The sequence below is a fragment of the Canis lupus genome, chromosome 12 (genome assembly GCF_048164855.1).
Source record: "Canis lupus baileyi chromosome 12, mCanLup2.hap1, whole genome shotgun sequence".
In the NCBI taxonomy this organism is placed as follows: Eukaryota; Metazoa; Chordata; class Mammalia; order Carnivora; family Canidae; genus Canis; species Canis lupus.
The window spans coordinates 42036723-42060378 of NC_132849.1; the positions used below are offsets into that span (position 1 = coordinate 42036723).

General features: G+C 40.5%; 1 protein-coding gene and 1 long non-coding RNA gene across 16 annotated transcripts in view; one reads left to right on the forward strand and one right to left on the reverse strand.

The window, feature by feature from the left end:
- The window catches only part of CLIP4 (CAP-Gly domain containing linker protein family member 4), a 100263-nt gene extending 83261 nt beyond the window's left edge, over positions 1-17002 (reverse strand). For 14 of the 15 annotated variants that reach the window (XR_012004578.1, XM_072770680.1, XM_072770686.1 and 11 more), the window contains exon 1: positions 16768-17001. The gene's annotated coding sequence lies outside the window, so the exon portion shown is untranslated. Of the gene's footprint in view, positions 1-16767 lie in introns of all 15 variants that reach the window. The other variant, XM_072770684.1, reaches the window with a different exon arrangement.
- Positions 117-4256, forward strand: LOC140601570 (uncharacterized). The gene is made up of 2 exons (XR_012004579.1): positions 117-372; positions 900-4256. It is a non-coding gene; the product is annotated as an uncharacterized lncRNA (long non-coding RNA).
- Positions 17003-23656: the final 6654 nt, after the last annotated feature.

Here is a 23656-nt window from a genome sequence, read left to right on the forward strand (position 1 = left end):
GGCCGCGCGCAAGCCTCGGCCCCAGCCCCGCGCACGCGCCGGGACGGTCGGCACTCGCGCGCCTCCCGCCTGCGCCCCCGGGCCCACGCAAGGTTGGGCCTCCGGATCAGGATCGGCTAGGGGTTAAGCCTGCGTGGAGGTAGTGACGCCCCGGTACTTCCCCCGAGCTGGAGGGAGGCTCTGGGAGCAACCCCGCGGCGCCCCGGGCTGCGAGGAGGTTGGGGGCCGCAGCCCGGGGCGCGCTCTCGGCCTCCTCCCGGAGAGCCCCTGGCTAGGCCCTGCGGCTGCGGAGGCCCCGCGGACTTCCCCAGGGCGCGGCTGGCGTTTTACCTGCTCGGGCTTCCCTGGGTCTCAGCCGGTGCTTGTCCCAGAGTAAGTCCATCGGCCAATTAACCTGTTTGGGGGTCTTAAACCATAAAATGCCTAGTCGATAGTATATACCCAGGCTGAATAATTCCACCCAAAGGTGTCAGTGTACAGGCAGAAGAGGGGATCAAGCAGTCATCCCAGAACTTTATTTCCCCTACTGCTTTGTTCATTTTTCACCTTCTTCTCTCTTGGTCCCTGTCTCCATCCCCCAAGAGCCAGAAGGTGATGATGACACTGTGACAACAAACAGACATAAATGCTGACATCCTGGTTCTCTGTCCTCTAAGTGAAGGGAAGGTGTTACTTGACACTTAATGAGTCCCCTTAATGAAGGAACTTAATGAGTCCATTGTTTCCTCCCGACTGAGTTTTATAACAATGAATCACTAGTGTTACACCGTAGCAACTCTCTCTGAGGCCTTCTTGTTCTGGCTCTGATACACAGATTACTACACTGTACTTCTGTGTTCACCAAGCACAGTGCCTGGCAATAGCAGATATTGAATGAAATAATGTCTGTGTCTCTGCAGGAGCAAAGCTAAGTGCTGGGGGCACACCAGAGCATCATTTCCTGTTAAAATCACTGATTCCAGGGACTACACAAGGCCCCCTTCCAGTTCCTTGGGTCTCCCTTACAACATCATTTCATCAAATGACTATAGTTGAATGCTCCCTGTAACCAGGAACTCGCTTCCTTTGAAAGCATTTTATCGTCGATCATCATTGTCGACAAGTCGTTCCTACCTTGAGCTAAATCCAGCTCTCTGCATCTCCTCCTTACTGAGTTTCTAACCTGGGGATCTCCAGATCATGTCTGGCTCCAAACCAAGGTATCCAGGACAAGCATTCTCTGTGTCTTAGACTGCTCCTTATAAGACATGATCAAGATCCCACTCACCAGCATGTTAAAGGACTCTTTATGGATGCACCCCAGCTTGTCTAGAGTTCACAAATGAACAAGACTGTCTGTTGCATGCAGAGGATAGAAACTTTCACCTCTTTCTAGGTCCTGTGCTTCTATTAGCATAGCCCAAAATATCAAAATAGTTGTTTGCAGCAGTCACATTACATTGTTCAATCAGGTGGAGCATACTGTCAACTGAAATCTGTAGAACTTTTGCAATATTTAAACACCATGATCATCCCACAGAGTCCCTGGTCAGCAGCCAGCTCCACTGTCCCTGCAAGTTCAGCATCTTCATGCACTCTTGGGGATCATAATGTGACACAGATGCTTCCTCTCTTTGGCAGTTCCACCTCCCTCTCCCTGCTCTCATCTTGCTGTTCTTGTCTGGCCCCACCACCTCTTTAACTGGTTAGAAGAAGAAATGCAATCTGCCTTTAGTTGGCTTTCAGCAACTGTAAATGAGTCCTATTGTCAGTGAGCCACAAAAAACCCTAAAGGTCTGTATGTAATAGAAGATACTATTGGTGAAGTTTCTAGAGGTATACAGTTCACTTTTATTGCTGATTTAAATTATCCCTCTGAGATACCACCATTAACAGGTGACAGGGTGTGGATAGGTGAGTTGTTTTTAACTGCTGTTAGAACCAGCCAAGTTGGGATCCCTGGGTGGCGCAGCGGTTTAGCGCCTGCATTTGGCCCAGGGCGCGATCCTGGAGACCCGGGATCGGATCCCGCGTCGGGCTCCCAGTGCATGGAGCCTGCTTCTCTCTCTGCCTGTTTCTCTGTCTCTCTCTATCTCTCTGTGTGACTATCATAAATAAATAAGAAAAAATTAAAAAAAAAAAAGAACCAGCCAAGTTACTAGCTTTTTCTGCTACACCCAAATACAAAATAGTAGAGAGGTAATTTCCCAGGATACCAAGCCACTGGGCAGAGAGTCTCCTACTCACCTGGTTGCCTTTATCCAAAAAACTGAATTTACACCATAAACCATCATCAAGGTGGTTTATGGGGTAATGCCTCTGAGAATACCCCATGGGCTCACACGGGTATGAGCAGGTATTGCTCATTTAACAAGAGTTGGACCGGGCAGTGATATAGGACCAGAACCTGGAACTTGAACCATCTGTTGGGATGAGAAGGCACATGGGGATATGGTCCAGCTGGGCCTACTAAGGCACAATTATATCTGAAGGCATGGCAATGTTCCTGGACAATGAAGCATAAACCACCAGTCCCAGGAGGTGATCAGCATTGATGATCAGCACCAATGTGGATAAGGAGCATTACTGATTGACTACTACATGGCCCTTTACCTATGGGATTTTATTTGCATTCACTTTACAAAAGAAGAAGCAGACTCCAGGAGGTTGTGAACTTGCTCAATGTACCCTGGGGTGGGAAAAGATTCAAACCTAATTCTGTCTGATATAAAGTCCTGTATTGATCCCCTATTTTGTATTACCTGCACAGCATGTCCTTTTGGGCATTCAGGACTCAGAAACGCTGTTTGAAACAGCATGAATCATTCAGAAATTCAGACCAACAGAAAGTCAGCATCAAAAAGGCTTCTCAGCAGCTAACAGGACCCAAGCCATGAGAAGAGTTGGAGACATAGGCAAAAAGAAGACCGAGTCACTGCGCTTATGTGGACTGAGATATCAGGCAGGATACTATATCATTCACAGGAGAAGAAAACAAGGACTCAGTTTCCAGAATCTGGTCATACGCGGCATGAAGACCACAAAAGACATTCAGCTATCAGAACTGGGGTGTCAAATTGGAGCCCGACTAGCAGAAGTAGTTAAATGCAAAATATCAGAACACTGGGTAGAGCCCCTAAAATCTTTATATTTGCAGATATGATCATCAGCATAGAAAAGCTAACAAACTCAACTATTAGAAGTAATATGTGAGTTCACTAAGGTTGCCAAATACAAGATCAATTGCTAAAAGTAGTTTCCTCTACGTCAGCAGTAAGCAACCAGGAAATGCAATAGACAATAAGATTCACAATGGCAATAAAACTCTAAAGCATAATATCCAGGAATTAACCTGACAGCTTGCAAGAACTTTATGGAGAAAATGTTAAAATTATAAGGATGTAAAAGAAGTTTGAATAAGTGAAGATATGCCATGGATAGGACGTCTTGAGGTAAAAATCCATTTAATTTCTAAATTCAGTGTTACATAAACCAAAATTCCAACGGGAACTCAGATTTTATGGAAGTTCAATAAATGTATAAAATATATAAGGAAAAAATAAAGTGTTTAATAGTTAATTAAGTCAGTTTTGAAAAGCAACAAAAAGAGGAAAGAGGAAACCTGCCCTGCCAAATATTGTTAGTACCACATAGTGATAAAAAATAATGTGGTCCTAGTACAGGAACAAATAGAACAGTGAAATAGAGAACCCAAAGGCAGACCCATGAGACCTCAACATATAAATGTAGTACCACACATCAATGAGAAAAACATACATTATTTAGAAAATGTTGTGGAAACTGGCTTAGTTATATGTGCACCATATGCAAAGGTAAACTCCAGGTGAATTAAGAGCCTACATTTGAAACGAAGAAAAGAAAATGTAGGTGAATATCTTTATGAGTATAGGGTAGAGATTTACTTCATAAAACAAGACTGCATGGGGCACCTCCATGGCTCAGTTGGTTAAGTGTCTGCCTCTGGCTCAGGTCTTGATCTCAGGGTCCTGGGATCAAGTCCTGTGTTGGGCTCCCTGCTCAGCAGGAAGTCTACTTCTCCCTCTGCTCTCTCTCTCTCTCTCTCAAATAAGTAAATAAATAAATCTTTAAAAAAAAATACAAGACTGCAAAAGCCCAAACCTTAAAACAAAAGGCTGGGAGATTTGACTACATCACAATTGAGGCTTTTCTCCTGTGAAGAATACCATAGAAAAAGTTAACAGCAAAAAAAAAAAAAAAAAAAGAAAAAGTTAACAGCAGCTGACAATTTGGAAGAAGATATATGATACGTTCAAAAGCAGCTAGGGATTAACTCTGAAATATGTAATGGAACTTTTGCAAGTCAACAAAAAAGTCAGAAAATCCAATCTAAAAATGAGAAAAGGATAGAAATTGGCAGTTCACAGAGGAAGAGCTGGAATAGCAGACAAGCATAGGAGAGATGCCCAAACCCAGAGAGAATAGAAATGCAAACAGTATGGTACTACCTATAGCCACTGGGATGCTGCTATATTGAAAAAAACCACTCTCAGGGTAGGGGATGGGGCAGTGCTAATTTTTAGTGTTTACCAACTTCCACAGTGCAAAAACTCTCACCCCTCCTGATTCCATGCTACCAGCATGAGGCCATTGAACAAGAAGTTCAGAAGAAATGTGTCCAGTCTGCTCTCATGAGCCAGTTCCAACAACCCCTGCTTCACCCATCCGTCTGGCAAAACTTAGTAAAATAATCCCAAATATTAGCAAAAATATGGGGAAATGGGAATCATCCTGCACCGTTGATGGGAATTTAAACTGGTAAATACAGTCCATAGAGCAATCTGGCAGTATTTACAGAAAAAAAAGTATCAGCATGCCTTATGACTCAGCAATCTAGAGATATGTATGCCTCAGAAAAACTGCAATCTTCTGGTTTTTTTTTTTTTTTTTTAAGATTCATTTATTGGGGCACCTGGGTGACTCAGTGGTTGAACATCTGCCTTCGGCTCAGGTCATGATCCCGGAATCCTGGGATCGAGTCCTGCATCAGGCTCCCCGCAGGGAATCCATTTCTCCCTCTGCCTATGTGTCTGTCTCTCATGAATAAATAAACAAAATCTTTTTTAAAAAATAATAAAGATTCATTTATTTATTTTAGAGAGAGAGCTCAAGCAGGAGGAGGGGTAGAGGGAGAGGGAGAAGCAGACTTCTTGCTGAACACAGAGCCCAACACAATGCAGGGCTCAATCTCACAACCCTGAGATCATGACCTGAGTGGAAACCAAGAGTCGGACACTTAGCTGACTGAGCCACCCAGGTGCCCTGTTTGTAACCTTCTTCAGGTGACTTCCAGGAAGCCATTCTCTCATTTACTAGATGATCTCATCCAATCCATGGCTTTAAATGCCGTGTCTATTTTGATGATTCCAAAATTTCTATCTCTAGCCCTGAACGTCAGACATGTATCCAACTGCCTATTCCACATCTAATCTGTAGCGTATCATAAGCATCTCAAATATAGCATGTTTAGAATAGAACCCTTCCCCACAACCTTTCCGTGTCAGTAAATGACAGCTTGATTCTTCTGTTTGCTCACTGGAGTCATCTTCCTTCCCTTCATAGTTCTGGATTTCCCAAACCAAGTCCCATCCCCCATTTTTTTTAAAAAGCTCATGACATCATTTCTTTTTATTTATTTATATATTTTTAAGGATTTTTGTTTATTATTTATCTGAGAGACAGCACGAGAGAGCACAAGCAGGGGAGCTGCAGAGGGACAGGGAGAAGCCAACTGTCTGCTAAGAGGGAACCCAATGCCAGGCTCGATCCCAGGACCCCAGAATCATGACCTGGACAGAAGGCAGTTGCTTAACCCACTGAGATGCCAAGATGTCCCTACCCCTGACATCATTTACTGATGAAGAAATTTATCAATACCACTGAAGTCCTTATAAATCAATAGTCACCAGAGACTCCAGGAAGTTCCTACTGCTGTGACCCAGGGTCACTTCCCTCTGACCCAGCTCTTTTTCTTTCTCAGAGCTTCAGGTGGGGACAAGCCTTATTATCTGAATCCATGTTCTCATTCCCAGTTGCATGTTTGAATGTCCTGAATATCTTTCACAAAATAAACCCTAGAGACTCCCTCATATATTCTAACTCAACTGGCCTAATGTAGAGTCTCTTGTTAATCTAATTCCCCAAAAGACACTAACAAGTGAGGGTTTCAAACTCGACTCATTCCTGAAGCAGATCCTCCAGTTGATGCCACTCCCAAACACCACATGACACAACCACATTTTTAAAAAGTCTTCCTTATGGGCCAACATAAAGGAAGAAGGACAAAGAGAGTGCTTCATGGCATCAGTATGAAAACTGTCAGTCCAAGAACTAAATTTTTCACACTGGCTGCTCAAAGTTTGGGCCACCAAGACACTTCCAGAACCATCTCTGACACACAGTAATGGCATGAAGACAGTGTCCGCTAAGATGTTAGTTCCAATGTCCCCAGCCCCCCCATTGAAACATACTTTAACCAAGCCTCTGGATATAAATATCATTTTATAGAAAATGTGAAGCATAAAAGAATATCATAAACAACACCATGAGGATACGATAAGCCAAATCCAAAACGTAGGAACTTCTACAGGGCAAATAACCTATTCCTACAATCAAAAAGTAACTAAGGGAAACTGGTATAGATCAAAAGAGATAAAGAGCTCTATCCACAACCTATAATGTGTAGAGCATTTGGATCAGAATGCAACAAAATGTAAAAAAAATTCTTGAGAGGGGCACCTGGGTGGTTCAGTGGTTGAGCATCTGCCTTTGGCTCAGATCATGATCCCGGGGTCCTGGGATTGAGTCCCGCATCAGGCTCCCCCTGCTGCCTCCGCCCCCCCCCCCGCCCCCCGCCCCGGCAGGGAGCCTGCTTCTGCCTATGTCTCTGCCTCTCTCTCTGTGTCTCTCATGAATAAATAAATAAAATCTTAAAAAATTCTTGAGAGAATTGGGAGAAAATTAACCTGAATTGAACATTAAATTATATCAAGAAATTCTTGTTAATTCCTTTAGGTATAAAAATAATATTGTGATCATGTTTTTATTAAGAAGTCCTTATCTGTTAGAGATTCATACTGAAGTATTTATGATAAAATGTTTAAGGGGCAGCCTGGGTGGCTCAGCAGTTTACGCTGCCTTCAGCCCAGGGCCTGATCCTGGAGACCCAGGATCGAGTCCCACGTCAGGCTCCCTACATAAAGCCTGCTTCTCCCTCTGCCTGTGCCTGTGCCTCTGTCTCTCTCTCTCTCTCTCTCTCTCTGTGTGTGTATGTGTGTGTCTCTCATGAATAAATAAATAAATCTTTTTAAAAAATTTTAAATGTTTAATGTCCAGGATTTGCTTTAAAGTGGCCCATTAAAAATAAGCATGTCATGGAAAAGCAAATTAGTCCAAATAGTATGGAAAACAATATAGAGGTTCCTCAAAAAATTTTAAATAGGTTTACTATACAATCCAGCAATTCTACTTCTGGGTTTATCCAAAGAAAATGAAAACAGGAGTTCAACAAGATATCTGCACATCCATGTTTTTTGTAGCATTATTCTCAATAGCCACAGGATGGTAACAACCCAAATGCCCATCAGTGGATGAATGGATAAAAAAAGGTGTGATACATATACACAATGGAATATTATACAGGCATGAAGAAGGATATCCTCCCCTTTGCAACAACATGGATGGACTTTGAGCAATTACACAAAGTCAGTCAAAAAGAAAAAGACAAATGCTGTATAATATCAGTTTTATGTAGAATCTAAAAAAGTTAAAACTATAAAAATTAGAGACTACCAGGGGTAGAGTGGGGGAATAAGAGTGATGGTGTTTAAAGACACAAACTTACAATGAATAATAAATAAGTCTTAGAGTTCTAATATGCAATGTAATAAATATAGACAATAATATTGTCTGTAAGTATGTAATGTGACAAATATCATTACATTGGCAATCATATTATAATATATAAATGTATCAAAATAATACAGTATACAACCTAACACAATGTTACATGTCAAATTTATTCAATTTAAAAAGTATGTGTATGGTGGGAGGGAAAAATGAAACAAGAATGACAAAATATTGATCATTATTAAAGCTGAATGATGGGTATATTATTCTTTCTTCTTTTGCATAAATTTGAAATTTTTTCCATAATAAAAAGCTTCAAGAGAGAAAGCTTTAGAGGGCAGGAATTTTAGTTTATTTCTGTCAGTGCTGTATCCTCAGTACCTAGAACAATACTTAGCACATAATACAAATTCAAGAAGTATTTGTTGATAGAAGGGCCTGATTCTTTAAGATTTCTGTCTCAGTAAAGATATAACTATTATGTCCAAGGAGTTTAGAAATCACAGAAGTTGCCTGTGCATCACGTGCATGCACACACTCTAAAATAGGAAGCATTCATACATCACCAAAGCTCCATCAAGTTCTTTCCACCAGCTGCTTACAAAACCAATACAGTTTCATCCCTGTTCACTGTAAGCCGTCAGCTGCTTAATAGCATCTTGATTAAGGGTTGAAAGAATGTCAGACCCACTGGAGCTTCCCCCTTGGGTAGAGAACAGTTTGCATCATGTCAACAATGGAGCAAATGACTTACCTAACAAAGAAAGCCATTGGCAGACCAATTAGCTGGTACTGAATCATGAGAAAGTCTCCTTTATGACAAAACCTGCATTGATAATAAGATGGGTTCTGACATTCCTCATCTAACCATATTTGCAGCACGGAACAGTTAAGGCAAAAATAAATGTGATTTGTATTTTTAGATTCTCATGGGGTTCAACCCAAGAAGAATAAGTTACAGTCTATCTTTTTAGGGCCCATCAAAAAATCTTGTGCAATACCATTATTATCATCAAAATAATCAAAACCATAAGCACTGAATGACACTTAGGCAACCAAATTGCATATTGTCCATCAAATCACCAGAAATAAACTGAATGCCTCCCAGCTGAATGGAAGTATAGACTCTACCACAGTATAAGACTCACCCCATGTTTTTTAGGATAAGAGAAAGAGAGTTGAGGCGGCAATCATGTCCAGCCTTGAGTAAGCCTTAGTTTGCTCCTTTGTCAAGTGAGATCAAAAATACCTTCCTTGAGATGCCTGGGTGGTTCAGTGGTTGAGCATCTGCTTTTGGCTCAAGTCATGATCCTGGGGTCCTGGGATCAAGTCCTACATCAGGCTCACTGCTCCCTCTGCCTATGTCTCTGCTTCTCTGTGTGTCTCTCATGAAGAAATAAATAAAATCTTAAAAAAAATAAAAATAAAAAAAGAATACCTGCCTCCAGGGCCCCTGGGTGGCTCAGGTCATGATCTCAGGTAATATGCTTGAGATTCTTGCCCTCTGCCCCTCCCCCCACTCATATGCTCTCTCTCTCTCTAAAATAAATAAAATCTTAAAAAAAAAAAAAAAAAAAAAAAAACTTTGTCTAAGTGTCATGCATACAAGGCCTGACGCCAAGGGAGCTCAGTAAATACCTAGGTGAAAACTATAGCATGTGGCCATGAAACATGAGCATGAGAAAAGAACATCAACAACCTGCCAAAGAAACACTGTTAGTATTAGGGATTTCCCAAGTGGAAGAACACATTGCTAGATGGGGTGATCAAGCAAGGCCTCAATGAAGAGATATACTTTGAGTTAAGTAGGGAGTATTATGAGCTCCAGTTATATAAATGAGGAGCTAGCATTTACTGAGGGTTTAATAGTGCTGTGCATTGTTCTAAGCACTTTCATGAATTATTTTACTCCTAAAGAGAAATATCTTGGTTTCTGTTCAGGTTGTGATCGCTGATTCCTGATCTCAGGGTTGTGAGAGGGAGCCCCACATGGGGCTCAGTCTGATTAAGGTTCTCTCTCTCTCCCTCTGCTTCTCCCCACCTCCCCCTACTCTCTCTCTCTCTCTCTCTCTCTCTCAAATAAATAAATAAATCTTTAAAAAATATATCAGAGTAAACTGCAGAATCAGGATTTGAACCCAGGCAGTCTAGTTCAAGAGATTAAACTCTTCAGCATGAACCTTTGCAAGAGAAAGGATTAGAAGCAGAAAAGCTAACTATACATTTGAAAGATAGTAAAGAGTCTAGCTGGCACAGAGCCTGTGGTATAGACCAGTAGAAGATGAACTGGAAAGGGAGATTGAAGCTAGATCAAGAATGGTCTCGAGTGTCACACAGGAGGCTAAGAGACTGTTGTGAGAATGAGGGAAAAACTCCATAGAACCTGTCAGCAGTGTTCAAAATAGAAACTCCTATCTAACCTTTATCTCCCATATCTGTTATTCTCTCTTAATAAAAAGGCTAAAACAAAAGCATACTTAAAAATTCAAGCATTTCGAAGTGAAATTTAGCAACTAAAAATAAAGTTGGCTTAAGAGTGTTAGCCTTTATGAATTCAATTTAACTAGTTCTTTTAAATAGCAAATTATTTTTACAAATGATATCTCCACAGACAGCTTAATTTAACTTAGTGTAATGTATGCACAGTAATGACCTGCATTCAAAACGAAGTGGAGACAAGTTATACAGATGTCTTTGGGGGATGGAAATTTATCGTTTCCGCCTTTCCCATTGCACCCCATTAACCACTTTGCAACATAATAGTAACAGCTACATATCACCATTTTAACCACTCAGTTATTATATAATGATGTAATGACATAATAATCTTTTGGATATGCGTGCATTGAACAAAAAAGCACAGTCCCAGGAAAAAAACAGCCACTTTGCGTCCTTGGGTGCTGTCCATCCAGCAAGGTGCTGATGGACTTGCTACCCACCCTATTGTACTCCACTTTTCTTGGCACTGTGATTTCTGTTTCTCCAACCTCATCTAAGCTTTAACTCAGACTTCAAAGCAGGGAGTCTCTCAAGGTTCAGCTTGTAAAGAGAGGCACCACACACCTCCAAGGAGCTGCATTTTCACTAATTTAGAGGCAATCTTGCTGGTAACAATAGCCTAATATCTTTGTAAGCAAAGGCCAGTGGCATCATGATCACTTTTGTGCCTCTATTGCAAAGGCCACTGGTCATGCTCAGGTCTCAGCTGCATCTAAAATTAGCCACCCTCAAGCACAGTCCACAGTTCTTGCAATCTGAAGAGGCTCAAGAAAAGAGGCGTGGCCTCTGAGGGGACCTTCTGGTCCTCATTTGTCAAGCACTTACTAAATAATTCTTAGTGTCTATAAATACCATTAGATATCACCCTGTCTTTGGGGACTTTCTAACCTGAGAGGAAAGAAATTAAAACTCAAAAATATGGGAAGCTAGGTAAAATTCCAGACTTTAAAGTCAAGCATATAGGGTTGACTATATGGAACTGAAAGGGTTTCTGGGATATGGCACTTTCATTTTTAAAAGCCAGGGCAGTGCCAGAGATGCCAGAACAAGTTGGTCACCCTACAGACAGATCAAAGTTCAAATTTAATTAGCTTTGGGACCTTGAACAAATAAAGTAACCTCTCAAAGACTCAGCTTCCTCATTTATAAAATTGGTATCATGGTAGGACCCACCTAATCACATATTTCTTGTAAGAATTCAATAAGCTATTGTATAAAAAGAACTAAGCACAGTGCCTGATGCTGAATCATTGCTCAATAAGTGTTAATACTGCTTGCATAATCAATAATTATAAGATAGCATATAATGAAAGGCTCCATTAGGAATTTTAGGAACTAAAAAAATATCAGATAAGGAATAACTGGATCATTAAGAAAAGTTTCCATTATGGTAAGGTTAACACATAAAATATATACTGCCCAATTAAATTTGAATTTCAGATAACAAGTGATTTTTTAGTATAAGTCTGTACCAAAATATTTTTTTAAGATTTTATTTATTTTTTTGAGAAAAAGAGAGAGAGAGAAAGCATGAGCTGGGGTGAGAGGCAGAGGGAGAGGTAGAAGCAGAATCCGAACTGAGCAGGGAGCCCAACATGGGGCTTGATCCCAGGACCCTGAGATCATGACCTGAGCCAAAGGCAGGTGCTTAATCAATTGAGCCACCCAGTGCCCCTGTACCAAAAATTTTTTAAATTATTGTCTACCTGAAATTCAAAGTTAGCTGGATATGTGCTTATTTTATTTGCTTAAAATGGCAAGAAAGAAGAGAAAAACACTAGGCAGATGGATAAACATGAGTGGCAGTGGACCCAAGACAGGAGCAACACATGGATAGTCTTGTAAGGTTTTTTTTTTTTAAGATTTATTTATTTATTTATTCATGATAGATAGATATATATAGAGAGAGAGAGGCAGAGACACAGGAGGAAGGAGAGAAGCAGGCTCCATGCCAGAGCCCGAAGCGGGACTCTATCCCGGGACTCCAGGATCACACCCTGGGCCAAAGGCAGGCGCCAAACCACTGAGCCACCCAGGGATCCCCATCTTGTAAGTTTTTAATTGGAACATCTTAAGATCCAGACCAAAGAGCCTATGTTTGATGCAAAATATTTGGGACAGTTAGAGGTAAAGTGCTGGGGTCCTGGGATAAGGTGGGGTTGGGAAGGAAGGTATGCTTTAGAGAAAGAATGAATGAGCCTTTGGGAAGGAAAAGAATGGATCTGAGGTTTTGACACCAAGTCACTATGAGAGGGACTCTATAGTCAAGGAGATCTGCTAGGTGGCTGTCCTGATAGGTGGGTGGCTATACTCAGAGTGGGGGGTGGGGATGGGGGTGGAAAAAATTGGATGCAGAGAGAAGTTATGGAGGAAGGTAATGTCTGTGGAGAAGGTATGACTGGAGTTGTGAATATGAATGTGGCCTTTCACTACGAAAACTTCCTTGAATCCCTGCAGAGCCATTACTGGTGACCTGAATAAGCAATTACATGTAACTCTAGGGAGGCCTCATGAAGTAAGTTAAGTCAGACCAAGAAAAAATAAATTAGGGCATTTAATGCCCTCTTTGCTCTTCCCTAAGTTGTGAGAAGAGATTAAAGCTTTGGAATTCCATACAATTCCCTCATGGCTTTCCTCCCTCCTGAGAGACCCCACAGGGTTCCCCTGCCCCCCAGTAATGCCTGAGTTCTTCAAAGAGAGTGAGTTCAACACAGCCAGCCAGTAAGGGGCCTGGGGAAACTCAGGGAACTTCCCTTGGCATCTACATCACTATTTTTGACTTCCCAAATAGGTTGCTTTTTTCCTGATGTGCTTGTATGTGAGATTCTACTCTTGGAGCAAAAGAAAAACCTGCAGCCTCATTTGGTTGTTTCTCCCTAGAAGGGGAAAACTTCTCTTTAGAAAAACTTCCTGGCATTAACCTGTAATTTGTATTCAAAGAAACGAATTATTCAGAATATCTGCCTTGAGGTATATGTGAAACCAAAAACCCAATGTTCGTAAAAGAACTGGACCCAAAGGATCTGCTTAGAAACTCACCTCTAGGGGATCCCTGGGTGGCGCAGCAGTTTGGCGCCTGCCTTTGGCCCAGGGCGCGATCCTGGAGACCCGGGATAGAATCCCACATCGGGCTCCTGGTGCATGGAGCCTGCTTCTCCCTCTGCCTGTGTCTCTGCCTCTCTCTCTCTGTGTGTGTGACTATCATAAATAAATTTAAAAAATTGAAAAAAAAATCTTTAAAAAAAAAAAAGAAACTCACCTCTAAGCACTTTATTAAGTTCTGATTACTCACACTGATATTCTTTGAGGTCATTTTACACCTCTGCATCCTTGTAGATGCCATTCCTTCTGCTTGCACTTTGCCTGCAAGCTACCTCCACCCATCCAAATCCTATTATCCTTCCAGGCCCTTCCTACATCTCCCCTCATCTATGGAGAGCTAGCTCTCTAATTTCTCTCTTTCACTAAAGAAGCATACATTGTATACGAGGCACTCATATGGAAGTATTTTGTCCTGCGTTTCCAGTAAGACTATAAACTCCATGAGGGCAGGAAACATTTTCTTTTGTGTGCCTAAAAGCACTCCATACCTCCTTGCTGTGTTAAATTTAAAATAGAAAATTATACCACACTAATGCAATATGCTAATAATATGGGAAACTGCAGAGGGGCAGAAGGGACTTACACAACCCTCTGTACTGTGTCCAAGTTTCTGTAAACCAAAATCTACTCTTTAAAAATAAAGTCTGGGGCACCTGGGTGGCTCAGTGGGTTAAGCATCTTCCTTCGGCTCAGGTTATGATCCCAGGGTTCTGGGATGGAGTCCTACATTGGGCTCACTGCTCAGCCAGGAGCCTGCTTCTCCCTCTCCATCTGCCTCCCATCCACCCACCCCCACCTGCTTATTCTCCCAAATAAATAAAATCTTTTTAAAATAAATAAATAAATAATTCGATATATTTCTTCAAATCCTGAGTTCCTTCCTCTCTTTCAAGGCACAGAAGGCAGCAAAGAAGGAAAAGCCAAAGAAAACATTTGAAATGTGGACCAATATACAGAAGCCAATTGTTTTCCTGGATATCAGCAATGAACAATTGGAATTTGAAATTAGAAGCAACACCATAAACAGTATCGAGAGAGAGAGACTTAGGTATAAATCTAATAATATGTAAAGGATCTATGTGAGGAAAACAAGAAAACTTTCATCAAAGAAATCAAGGGACATCTAAATAAATGGAGAGCTATTCCATGTCCATGGATACGAAGACTCGGAATTAAATCAGTTCCAATTTCATCTATGCATTCAAATGCAATTCCAATCAAAATCCCAGTATATTATTTTGTGGATATTGACAACCTGACTCCAAAGTTTATATGGCCCAGAATGACCAACCCAATGTTGAAGAAAAACAGTCAAGTGACTGACAAGATTTGAATTAAAGACTTGGGATAAAACTACAGTCTTCAAGGGAGTATAGTACTAGTGAAAGAAAAGACAAATAGACTGGTGGAATAGAATACAGAGTAAAATATACCCACACAAAAATATACCTATACAAATGCAGTCAACCATTCTTCCTCAAAGGAACAAAGAGAATTCAATGGAAAAAGAATAATGTTTTCCATAAATGGTGCTGGAACAAGTGGACATTCATGTACAGAAAAACTAATCTAAACACAGATCTTACATCTCTCACAAAAACTAACTCAAAATGAATCATGGATATATATGTAAAATGTGAAGTTTAAAACTTCTAGAAAATAACATAGGAGACAATCTAATGACCTTGCATTTGGTAATGACTTTTTTTTTAATTTTTTTTTTATTTATTTATGATAGTCACAGAGAGAGAGAGAGAGACAGAGACACAGGCAGAGGGAGAAGCAGGCTCCATGCACTGGGAGCCCGATGTGGGATTCGATCCCGGGTCTCCAGGATCACGCCCTGGGCCAAAGGCAGGCGCCAAACCGCTGCGCCACCCAGGGATCCCTGGTAATGACTTTTTAGACACAACACCAAATATAAGATACACCACCATATTGGAACTTAAGTCCAAAATGGAACTCAAGTTGGACTTCATTGGAACTTAACATTTCTGCCCTACAGAAGACCCTCTTAAAAGAATGAAAAGCAGCCATAGACTGGGAGAAAAATCCTTGCAAAACAAATATCTAATGAAGGACTTGTACCCAAAATAGACCAAAGAACTCTTACAACCCACAGTAAGAAAATAACTCCTTAGGAAAATGATCTGAACAGACCTCACCAAAGAAGATGAGAGGTAAAGTATATGAAAAGATGCTTTAAAAAAAAAAAAAAAAAAGATGTTCAACATCATATGCTATCAAGGAACTGCAAATTAAAACAATGGTGAGATACTACTATACATCTGTTAGAATGGCTAAAATCCTAAACACTGACAACACCAAATTCTGGCAAGAATGTGGAGCAAAAGGAACTCTCATTCACTGCTGATAGGAATGAAAAATGGTAGAGCTACTTTGAAAGACAGTTTGGTAGTTTCTTACAAAGCCAAGTACTGTATAGTCTTACTTTATCATGCAGCAGTCTCATTCCTAGATATTTACCCAAGTGATTTGAAAATTTGCGTCCAAAAACCTGCACATGAATGTTTATAGCAGAGTTATTCATAATTACCCAAAATTGCAAATGACCAACACGCCCTTCAATAAGGGAATGGATATGCAAGTTGTGCTACATTTATATAATGGAATATTAAGGTGATAAAAAGAAATGAGTTATCAAGCCATGAAAAGACTTGGAGGACCCTTAAATATATATTGTTAAAAGAAAGAAGCCAATCTGAAAGGGCTACATACTATATGATTCCAACTCTATGACATTTTGGAAAAGGCAAAATAAGACAGACAGTAAAAAGATCAGTGGTTGCCAGGGGCTGGGGAGGGAGGAAGGTAGAGCACAAGGGATTTTTAAGGCAGTGAAACCATTCTGTATGATGCTGTAATGGTGGATATGTGACATTATGCATTTGTCAAAAGCCACAGAATATACGCCACGAAGAGCGGACCATCATATAAATTATGGACTTCAGTTATCAGTAATGTATCAGTATTGGCTCATCAACTGTAAAAAATAAGTTTAAAAAAGGAGCGGATTGTGAAGCATTTTTAATACTTCATTCAGGTTTTTAGCACTGAACTGACTTTTTTACTTTTTGGTGTCATTATGTAGGAAAGGCTACACTTCTGTAAAATGTTTTAGTCTAAATTGCCTCACAGCATATGTCCAACTCCTGAAACCCATGTTAATTTGTTAAAATAACGGATGCTGTGTTCAGGATGCTCACCTGTGCCTTTGCACAAATGAGGTTTCATCAGAGGCCTGGGTGGGCAGGAGATTCATTTTAGAATGAAACTTACCCAATCATGACACTGTCCTCTCAATGGCACCCAGAAAAAAAAATTTTCAATCTCTCATGGATCTTCCTCAGCAAAAGCACAAATTGTTTAGAGTGTTGGTTGGGAGTCTATGAAAACAGGTGTTCATAATGGGTTCCCTTGGGCCCATATGCAGATTCCAATTACAGAAAGCCAGGGTGGTGGTGGCTGCTTTGACTTGACTCCCTGTGGTGGTGCCTTCCTTTGAGTGCACCAGCCTGCTTTTCTACTGGCAGCAAATACATAATAATGATAGTGCTGTTGGTGCTATGGATACCAGATTTAAAGGGCCAGAGAAATAGTTAAGACCTTTAGCCTACCTCTGAGGCTGCTGGCAGCAATGGCAGAGGAAGAAGAATGATTAATCCTCCAAGAGCTGGTCAATGCCTCTCTGGGGCTGGAGCAATAGGGATCCACCTCCCTATCCACAAGGGCACAGAAGTGTGGAGAGCGGATCTGGAGGGTGAAAACAGAAGATACCCTGCAGGACCTGCAATTTCATATCTCCCCCCTTTGGGTCATAGGGTTCTAACCTGGACTGGACCTCCTCAGAACTCCAAAAACTGTTCTTTTTCTACCAACTCCAAAAACTGTCCTTTTCCCACTAACAGGTGTTAGTTCTGCTCTCTGACATAAAGAGAACATTTTGAACAGAAATTAGAATGGATTTTGTCATGATTTCTGATGAGATGACATTGTGCTGACCTTTTGAGCTGCAGCAACAGATGAGGTAATAACTTGGAAAAGCAGTCTATGGATTCCGTGGTCTATTCTTGAGATTTTGCTGACACCTGGCTGCCTATAATTATTGGAGCCAGTACAAATTTCACAGTCACTGACTCGAGTGTGCAAAAATGTAATTTTCTCTATTCTTCTATAATTGAGTGTAATTTCTGCCTTGTGCCTCCTTTCTGCCTCAAAGCAGAGAAAATTTAATCTAGTCGCTCTCAGATAAACTCATTCAAATTCAGTCATTTCTTAGCCAATTCAAGTTTATAATTCAGTCACAATTAGGTTTAAAACTCTCTCTTTCTCCCTCTGCTTCTCTTCCCTGGAACCAGTCTCAGCTCTCAAAGGCTTATCCGAGGACTCCCTCCCTCTTCTTGGTCTTAATCTGTCCTGTCCAGCAGATGAAATGTGTTCCCTTAAGAGGTGACCTGGGTGGTCTGTGGAACATAAGGGGGTTCCCACTAGTTCTCTCCACTGAGAGGGCAGCTCTATCCTCACCCAATTCTCATCCTTATCCTGGGCCGGCTGACTCCCAGGCTTTCTCTCTTTCTCTGGCAAATGTGTTTCATATGGAAGGCTTCAGGACATTATAGGGGTCCTCTTATGCCAGTCTGACCTGTGGGAGCCTGGGGTGGGGAAGTCTCCCATCCTTTTATACCTAAACATGTCACAGCAGCATTCCTATTCTGTTACTTTGAGGTAATATGAGGCATTTCCCTACAAGGCTTATTGGCTTGCTATCTCCTGGCATTGAGCTATGGCCCAGGAAAGGGCCACAAGAACCTCTTCTCTCACAACCTCCAGATGAGACCTTGAGATCAGAGACAGGTACAGAAGCCCCACACCCACACATAACCCTGTGGCTTCTCTCCCAACTCTTACCCTTTCCTAGCTCCAGGTATTCATTAATTATTGGAAGAGGGGAAGGGGCACTGTCTGTCTCCTCCAACCCCTTTGCAGATCTTTTCTGTCCTATACCTGAGTGGAGCCCTTGAACTTCGGCATCAGTGATTCACTGACCTGCTCTCTGGTGCTTCGCTGGAAAGGGGCCTGAGATGTGCTGAAAAGATCTAATGAGTATAAGAGACAAAAGCACACCAAGTAACATTCTACCTCTCAGCCTACTTTATTTCCATGTACTGTTTTACCTTGTGAGGCACAACTAAATGTAATTAGACTAATTTTTTTTCATGACTAAGGTTGGCTTAGAAGAAACTTCTAAACAAGACTATTCTAAAAATTGGGGGGCTTTATGGAATAGCTATATGTGGAAATACATGTTTCTGGCCACCCCCATCCCACCACTCCCAAGCCCCCATCTCCCCATTTCTGACTATCAATTTGGATATGTAAATTACTGAAGGATGGTGATCAAACTCATCTCTTAATAATCATGTTTTTTTTTAAACATTTCATTCATTTATTCATAAGAGACAGAGAGAGAGGCAGAGACATAGGCAGAGGGAGAAGCAAGCTCCCAGTGGGGAGCCCAATGCAGGACTCGATCCCAGGACCCAGGAACAGGACCTGAGCCAAAGGCAGACACTCAACCACTGAGCCATCCAGGTGCCCCAGTAGTCACATTTCTTATCATCATATAGTTTAAAGCTCATCTCTCACCAAAGTGCTCACTTAATGCATTTTCAAGTCACCCCATTAGTTTGCCATTTTGTGGCCCTAAAGAACTTGGTATCACATTAGTCAGTTTACTCCCATTTTAAGAATTCTTTAATACATTAAAACCAGTCCCAGAAATTCTTGAGAGGCTAGGATTAACAGTTATCCATCTTGAAATGTATCCATTTCCAATGTGTCCTTAAAATGTGTTAACTGTTCCAGAGACAAACATTTCACAGGAACCCAACATTTAAAAATAATAACTTCCTAAAATAATACTAATAATTTCCCAAATGTAAATTTGTCCAAGTATTTTGCAAGATATAAATTTAACCTTTTAAAACATGACAACAAAGTTAAAAACTATAAAGAAAAAGACCAAAGAGTGGATCGTGTGAAATGAAAACTTTCATACTCCAAAAAATATCATAAATAAAATTAGGAGGAAAAAAGGAAAACTTAAAAAAAAAATACTGGCAACATGGCAACATATATGACCAAATGAAATACCAATCTCTTGAAAATTAACAAAACAAAGATAAATGTCCCAATTTCTAAAAATGAACAGAGGATGTATGGGTAATCCCCAAAAGGACCTATGCAAGTGGCCAGCAGAGCATATAGTTTTTAAAATACACAAACTCTCCAATAAATTCATGAATGCAAATAGAATCAAGATGCCATTTTTCCTCTTTAAAATCAGCAGATTTTTTTTACAGGACAATATCCAATGCTGGCAAGTTTGCAATAAAGTAAATACATATGCACACTGCTGCTAGAAATGTAGACTGGTATAATCACTCTTCCTGGAGAGTAATTCCACAATTTGTACCAAAAGCCTTAAAAATATTTATATTCCGGGGGAGTATAACTCCCCACTCCCTAAGTGTGGCTTTCCATCATACTTCCAAAGAGTACAGTAGAGAAAGGGGATGGAGAAAAAACTTTGCAGCTGAGCAGTCTCACAAGCACCACATCAGCCTAGTGATCAAGGTCAACATTGGCAGTTGTAAATCATGTTGATAATATGTACTCTTGATATGATGTAATAAAAATGGCACATTACCTCTATGATTTTCCTCTAAAAACCCATAACTTCAGTCTAATCATGAGAAAAACATCAAACAAATCCCCATTGAGGGACATCCAACAGTTTGGTACTTCTCAAAACTGTCAAGGTCATCAAAAACAAGGCAAGTCTGAGAAACTGTCATAGTCAAGAGGAGTCTAAGAAGTCATGATGAAAAAAAAAATAAAAAAATAAAAAAATAAAAAAAAAAAAAGAAGTCATGATGACCAAATGTAATGTGGTCTTTTGGATGGAATCCTAAAACAGAAAAAAATGACATTAGGTAAAAACTAAGTATGGCCTTTAGCTAATAATTATGATTGGTTTAATAATTGTAAAAGATATATGACATACTACACTATTGTAGGATGTTATTATAGGGGAAACTGTATTGAGGAGGAATATATGGGAACTCTCTGCTCAATTTTTCTATAAGTTTAAAACTATTCCAGAAAAATTAAATCAATTAAATTATTTTAATGGTTACATTCTTTGGCTAAGCAATTCCACATCCAGAAATTATCCTTAAGAAGTAATCACAAATGTGATCAAAGATTTATTTGCAAGGATATTTAAGTATTACTTAAAATAGAAATAACCTAAATATGGAGGGGAAAAAAAGGAGCCTGAGAATCAGCCAGATATGAGGTTTAAGTGCCTATCTCCCCCACTTTCAAGATGTTCATCTTTGCAAGGCATGGACTTCTCAGACACATCCTGTATATTTGATCACCCTCTCTCTTCTCCAATTCACCTACGCCACAGAGTAGGTATGTGTGGTGATGTCTATATGCATTTCTGTGAAGGTTTTCTCTCTGAGAAACATCTGCATGGGGGAAGAACACTTAGCAAATTCATAAATTTTACTTTGATTTATACCTATGGACTCTGCTATTTATCTTTTTGTTAAAGTAAGAGATTGCTAACCTGATTATATACAAAAAAGTTTTTCCCTTAAGTATTTTTGAAACATTGTGTCATGGAAAATGTTTATAATGTGTTTTTAGCGAACAAGGATAATGGCATGATGCGAAATATATATACAAATGGAAGAAAAGAGTGGTAGGTAATATGCAAAAATAAATAATTACAGTGCTTGTGAAATGCAAGCATGTTTATGAAATGCCAGCATTTTTGCTGAAATCAACATCTCTTACTTTAAAATATCTCTGGGAATAGAAGTCTAGTCTTCATCTTCCTCTGCTAGCAACTTTAATCAGTAGTTAATATGAAGCCATTTTACGTGTTCAATTCCCTGGTCCCAACCACCACTCTGGCTAGCTGGCGTGCTAGGAGGTGAACCAGCCAAGGGTCAGTGACCCAGAATCTGGGCTGAGGTCAGAGGTAGCAGAGCATGGGACTTTCTGTGGTAATCTAGAATTTAGAGCTAGGGGTTATCTGAAAGTCCCTATCCAGGGACAAAATTAAAATCAATGACCATCCAGCCAAGTCATCAATCCAAAAGGATTAGTCAGAGATAGAGATAGAAGGGCAACCTGGAGGGCTTCTTTGGTTTGCAGAGCAAATCCAAAGTTACTTCTCATAGACTCCTACCAGCCTTCTCCTGGTGGACTAGAATCTGAATGTGTGACTGGAAAGTCTAACGTGAGATGAACTATCAGTCCTAAGTGAAGCTTGAAATGCAGGTATCTTATCCAAAAAAATGTCATAGGAATAACACTCGCTTTGGAATCAGAGAGATTAGGGTCCAAATTCCACAACAGCTATATGCTAGTTATATGACCTGAGCAAGTTATCCGAACCTTTTCAGCCTCTGTGTCCTCATCTGGAAACCTGGGTGTGGCAGAGGAGATTACTTGGTCACCAATGTTGGGGCTCTCCTTCCACAGTATAGAGATATTGCTGGCCTATCTGCATCTAAGTGAGGCCATGAGACATGTCCTAGACATTAACCTGTGAGCAGCAATGATAGGTGTCAACTGCCAGCAAAGATAGTTGAGTACTGGTATGCCTTCCGCACAGTTTTTCCCTTTTGCCTTAGAGGTCATGTATGAAAACTGTTGACATTTCCACATGGAAGGGCCCGGATCTCCATTTGAAGGAAAGCTACTCAACTAAGAACTTCTACATTAGCATTGTGTGGGCAGTAATAACTTTTCATGCACTGCCACTGAGATTTGGAGGTTGTTTGTTTAAGTAAAAATTAAGTGTAAACGGGACACCTGGGTGGCTCAGTCGGTTAAGCAGCTGGCTCGTGGCTTTGTCTCAGGTCATGATCTCAGGGTCTTGGAATCAAGCCCCACAATGGCTGAACATGGAGCCCAACACGGGGCTCAATCTCACCATTCCGAGATCACCACTTGAGCCAAAACCAAGAGTCAGATGCTTAACTGTGCTACCCAGATGCCCCCATATGATTAGCAATTTTATTGGAAATCACCATGTGACCTTCAAGTGTCTGCCCTAAGTAGCTTCTCTTTTGGTGATCACATCAGAAACCCTATATTCACTGAATCTTCATATGCATGGCTTACGAATCAGTAGTCACACAGATGTTTTATGCTATTTCTGGAGATGTATTGCTTAACTCCTTGAGGTGTCTCTGAGGATCCAACAAAATAAATTTCGCCTATACTATGTAGCTTATATTAATCAAAGTATCCTAAATGTATCCTCCAAATTTTGGCAAAAATTTATCCATTTTTTTTACATAATAAGAGAAGCTATTTTATTGCATAGATTTGATTCTTTTTTAAAAAAATATTTATTTGAGAGAGAGCACATGTGAATGCAGGGAGAGGGGCAGAGGAAGAGGGAAAGGGAATCTCAAGCAGACCCCTCTTGAGGTTGGGCTCCATGTTCAGCAACATTCCTAATACCATGCCTGCAACACAAATATTAGCCCCTTTTTCCTGATAGCTCACCACAACAGTTGCATATTGCCTGTTTATCCCACATTTGGATCAGGGAATTGTGTGCAAAGATAATCCCTTCAGAGCTGAAGGACCGGATATGCCCAAGGCCTTTGGTAGTAGGAAATGTTTCTTAGGTTCAGGAGAGCTCACTAGTGACACTTACAGAACTTGAGAAATAAGACATCTTATCAGATTGCTTAAATGATCTACAGTATTGGTTCAAAATTGATGTCCTGATAGGTCCATCTTTTGTTGATCAATTAGTTCAAAGCCACAAGATTTTAAAAATGGGGTAGAATTTATTTAACATGCTGAAGGGCAAGGATGGCCTTTAGTAGGTTAATGTTTACTATACATAGTTATGTTTTGGATGTCATGGTCTAACCTGTGAATGATATGTCCATTTTTAAGGTTTTGGCAACCTTTTGAGCCTAATTTTCTTTCCTTGAGTGTGAACTGAGAGACTGACTTCCAAAGAATAAAATGTGGAGAATGGCTTCTGAGACTAGGACAGAGTGGCCTCCTTCTTGCTCTCTCTTGGACAATTCACTGTAGGGAAAGCCAGCTGCCACGTTGCGAG